Source organism: Cynocephalus volans, chromosome 10 (genome assembly GCF_027409185.1).
Source record: "Cynocephalus volans isolate mCynVol1 chromosome 10, mCynVol1.pri, whole genome shotgun sequence".
In the NCBI taxonomy this organism is placed as follows: Eukaryota; Metazoa; Chordata; class Mammalia; order Dermoptera; family Cynocephalidae; genus Cynocephalus; species Cynocephalus volans.
Window position 1 is genome coordinate 18741025 of NC_084469.1, and position 5271 is coordinate 18746295.

Consider the following 5271-nt stretch of genomic DNA (forward strand, 5'->3'; position numbering starts at 1 on the left):
ATAAAATATAGCTATGAATATACATAAAGAATTCAGATTATACAACCCTTTGGGTAATTAATGGTCATAATAATATAGGAGGTATAATTTAAGAAAAGCAGACTTCTAGGAGTCCTAACTGTAGTTTACTTGAGAGTACAGACAATCAGTACCAACTTTATTTACCAAGTTGTAAGAGGCAATTGTAAACAAACAGGATCAATCTGTGTAACTTTAAAAAATTAATCTGAAGTTGTTATAAGCCGTATAAAATTGATATTATTCTTCCAGTTCTCCCCAAAGTTCTATAAAATCAGTGACATACCATTTGACGTTGTCCTTTATTTGTTGCCTGATCACATTTCCTCCAGATCCAATGAAAACATCAGCAGGAGGACAGGCTTTCATGTTGGTAGCTCCATCTCCAATCGTGACTATTTTCCTAAAATGAAAATTTTCATTTAAAAGTTTAATAACTTTTCTTTTCCCACGAGATTTGGCTGTTGGCTGTGTCTCATCAAAACCTACATATTCAAGGGCCGGCCCATGGCTCACTTGGGAGAGTGTGGCGTTGACAACACCAAGTCAAGGGTTAAAATCCCCTTACTGGTCATCTTAAAAAAAAAACCAAAAACCCTACATATTCACCATTAAAGCAGAATTTCAGCCTACTGACAAATATATTGATTGCTGGGATACTGAGCTTTGAAGCTACACGCTCTACAGTGCTCCTAAAGCCACCAGACATGGGGAAAACCTGAACATTTTGCTCTTATAGGTGATTACCAGTTCTTTTAGGCCGGGGGTCAGGTGTGGGGGGTGCTCTGCTATGAGCTTTTGCACCTGCTCCCTGCAAGGCTGGATCAGCACTTAATGCTCAGTGAAAGCAGCTTTGAAAGGCAACCCCCCGCCCATTGCTTGCCGAGTCAGTCCTGACACGGCATACTCAACTCTACAGAGTCTGGCCAGCTCATTAATGCCCTCTTCTCTGACGACTGTGTTATCAACATCAAAACACACTGCATCAGCTGAGCAGAAAAGTTACTTCAACTCTGAATGGGAGACCATCCTTGGAAGAATTTTCCTCGTTTCTGACCTTAAGTCCCCATACTACCTAAGGCAGAAAGTGATCTTGCTAATTTAAGGCAAGCTTAATAAAATTTACTTATATCTCAATTTGTGTTTAAAATATATTATGTTTAAGTTTGTTTCTACTTGGTCCTTCTTCCATCTGGAGTTTATACTCCTGGGTGGGGTAAATGCTACCATAGTGGTTGTGGGCATGAGGAGAGATTGTGAAATTCTCAGTCTCTGCCTGTCTAGTTCTCTGCTGACTGATTTTATCTACTTTCTTAATATGTATACATATTTTTTGCTTGAACTTACAAACCAAAATTTAGCAACTTTCATTCCTGACATTCCACAGTGATGTCCCCACCTTCCATTCCAGTTTTCCCAAAGCAATGGGAGATTCAGAACTAATTCCAGGTTGTGGAAAAATCTCTTCTGGAAGAAATGAAAAACAAATTGATGATGACCTAGACAGTGAGGAAATACAGATTAATATTTGGAATATTGTGGTCCATTCCACACACAAAGAAAGGCACATGCTACATGCAACACACTTAGGGTATTTATGGAGCTGGGGGTCTGAGGTAAACCACAGACACTGAAATCCACTACATGGGAACCAGACAGCACCATACATGGCAGCACCACAAGAGGTCATGTGTGAGAATAGTTTGGGTGCTGGGCTGACGGTGGAAAGCTAGTTTCCTTAGAAACACTAAGGAGGTGTTGGGTTAAGAGGAAGATTTTCAGACTTCAAGCTCATTGACGTCATAGCTTATATAGAAAAACCCCACAAGGTAAGAATTGGGAGAGCGTATTGTGAAAATATTTCTAAGTGCCTGAATTAGTATTCTAGGCTCTGTAGCAAATTATCACAAAGTGGGTGTCTTTAAACAACAGAAACTTATTGTTTCTCTCACAGTTCTGGAGGCTAGAGGTCCAAAATTAAGCTGTTGAAAGGGCCATGCTCTCTCTGAAGATTCTAGGAAAGGATTTTTTTTTTTTTTTTGGCTTAAATAATGAACATTTATTTCCCACTGTTTTGGAGGCTGGGAAACCAAGTTCAAGGTGCCAGCAGATCTGGTGTCTGGTGAGGGCATTCTTCCCAGTTTGCAGACAGTGATCTTCTCATTGTTTCCTAATTTGGCAGAATGCAGAGAATGGGAAGATCCTCCTTGACTCTTCCTAGCTTCTAGTGGTTGTTGGCAATCCTTAGCATTCCTTGTTTTGTAGACCCATGACTCCAATCTTTGCCTCTATCATTACATGGTATTCTTTCTGTGTGTCTGTGTCTCTGTGTCCAAATTTCCTCTTCTTATGATGACAACAGTCAATGGATTAGAGCCTATCCAAATCCAGTATGACCTCATCCTGACTCGATTACTTCTACAAAGATCATGTTCCTAAATAAGGTCATATTCTGAAATAGTGGAGGTTAAGACTTCAACATATCTTTTGGGAAGACAATTCAACCTTAACAGTCCCTGAAAATAGAGAAAATGTATAGGTAGTTTGGTGCTAGCATTTTTAAAAAATCAGCTTCATTAAGACACAGTTTATATGCTATAAAATGTACCCCTTTTGATGGCCGGTTGCTCACTGGCTGAGTGTGGTGCTGACAACACCAAGTCAAAGGTTAAGATCCCCTTACCAGTCATGTTTTTAAAAAATAAAAAAAATAAAATGTACCCCTTTTAAGTGCACAGTTCAATTTTTTTTTTTTTTCCTGACCGGTAAGGGGATCGCAACCCTTGGGACGGTGTGGTCTGCACCACGCTCAGCCAGTGAGTGCACCAGCCATCCCTATATAGGATCTGAACCCGTCGCCTCGGCGCTCCCAGCGCAGCACTCTCCCGAGTGAGCCACGGGGCCAGCCCAGTTCAATGTATTTTAACAAATGTATACATTTGGGCTGACTGGTTAGTTCACTTGGTAGAGCATGGTGCTGATAACAGCAAGGTCAAGGGTTCAGATCTCAGCCAGCAGCAAAAAATATATATATATATATTTATATATGGTTATATGGGTGTGTGTGTTATATAAAACATTACCAGTTTTAAAAAGTTCCCTCATATGCAGTCAGTGCCCTCACCCCCAACCCCAGGGACCCGTTGATTGATCTGTTTTCTGTCACTATATCCTATATTTGCCTTTTCTATAGTTCTGTATAAATGCAAGCATACAATATGTAGCTTTTTGTGTCTGGCTTCTTTAACTTATTGTAATAATTTTGAGATTCGCCCATGTTGTTCCATGTATCAGTAGTTTGCTGCATTTAATTTCTGAGTAGTATTTCATTGTATGGATATATTACAATTTGTTTGGACATTTGGGTTATTTTCAGGTTTGGCTATTTTGAATAAAGCTGCTATGAATATCCTGATGATGTCTTTCAAAGAGTAGAAGTTTTTAATTTCATAAAGTCCTATTTATCATTTTTCTTTATGGTTCATCTTTTTGTGTCCTCTCTAAGAACTTTATTTACTGCATGGACATGAAAATTTTGTTTATGTATGTGCATATATTGAAACAACATGCTGTACCCCACAAATATGTACAAGTAAATATTAAAACATTTTGAATAAAAAAATAAAAGTTGTGCTAACTTTTTGAACAATGAATTGGTGAGAGAGAAACTTTTCAGCCAGTCCAGGAATGCAAACGATAGGGGGACTTCACCTGGAAAACAGGAAATACAGCTCTTAGGAACTGCGGAGCAGGAAGCAGCAGCGGCAGCTGCCACTGGGGCACACACAGCAGCAAGGGGCTGCAGAACAGCAGAGATGAAACTGTGGGGCATACGAATCTCTAAACTCTGCTTGGAGAGATATCCACTGTAACTACGTGGAATCATACTCTAAATGAAAGTGGAGACCATATCCTAAGACTCTCTTCAGCATTGGTGTGCCAGGAATACAGAAATCAAAGATGAAATGGAAATTCAGAGGTTTTAAATATATGCGATGAACACTAAAGGAAAGCAGGGAGATGTGAACCATTTGTAACTGTTTTTGGCTGTTCAGCATCAATCTTCCCTCTTTGGGAGTATCCCTCACTTTGTATATTCTTGGAGGAAAGATATTTGGACGCGTAAAATCAATGCAATACTGGCAAATCAGGCTCAGAAAATGAACAGAGGCCAAGACAATGCAGGCCCAAGAAGCAGGAATCACCACAGCTATCTTTATCAAGCAGTATCTACTGTTGCTGCTATAACACCAAGAGGAACTGTGCCACTGCAGTCCCTCTTGTGAATGAAACATCTTTTCTTCACTTACTCCACATTCAAATTCCTAAGTAGGAGCATTTCTTTGATTTTGTGTTCGGGCTGCTGGGAAGGAAAGAGAGGAAGGGAGATTTGCCCCTTTGTTTTCTGTAGAGGGAGGTGATCTACTGGCTTTTCCCATGAAAGAGGTTGGATAATGGAGAGCCAAAAGAAAAGAGAAAAAAAAAAGCCTATTAGTATAGGCCTTAGGAATAGCCATTGCCCATTGCCTTTTTATTATATTTTTTTGCAAAGAGACAAAAGTAACTCAGGTGCTGTTGTCTAGGAAAAGTGGAAGTTTATGGATGGGGTAAATCATTCTTCTCAGGCCATGAGAAGCTTACTTCTTATTGTAGACCTTCTCCCAATTGAGTTTTTATTTCACGGGTGGTGTGCTCTAAGTATTTGAAATGGAGTGATAAGACTCACGGTAAATCTAAAACGAGGAAGTTCTTTCTCTATTCTCTCATCCCAACAATACAATTCCTGCTATGGTCCATGATTGGTACCTAGCCTGTGGATTTAGGTTGCTACTCCGTTACAGAAAATCACTAGAGCTTGGGAAATAAAATTTTGTAGACAAGGAAATTATGCTGGAACATTTTCATAGATCTTCTATTGGGTTAGAACATCCTAAGAGGAGCTGGAGAAACCATGGTGGGTCTAGTAGAAGATGGATACAGCTGTGGTTGTCAAAGAAAGAACCCGGACAATAATCTGGCACCTGATTGAGACCTCCAGCCAGAGCCCTGAAAAAGAACTGGGAAAGGGAAAATTGGGGGATTTTAGTGCTTCTTTGAGAATTGTTTCGTTTTGGGAACATCAGTTTCTCTTAAAACATAAAGGAAAGGAATCAACTGTTAAATTTCAAATGTCGTGACTTTAAAAAATAACTGGCAGAGTATTATTTGGGTGGTGTCACCTAATAAAGTAGGTTTGAAAATGTACCTTAGTAA

General features: G+C 39.6%; 1 pseudogene; it reads right to left on the bottom strand.

Annotated features, from left to right (window-relative positions):
• Positions 1-258: 258 nt before the first annotated feature.
• LOC134389585 (phosphoserine phosphatase-like) lies at positions 259-1059 on the bottom strand (annotated as a pseudogene).
• Between the last annotated feature and the right edge of the window lie 4212 nt (positions 1060-5271).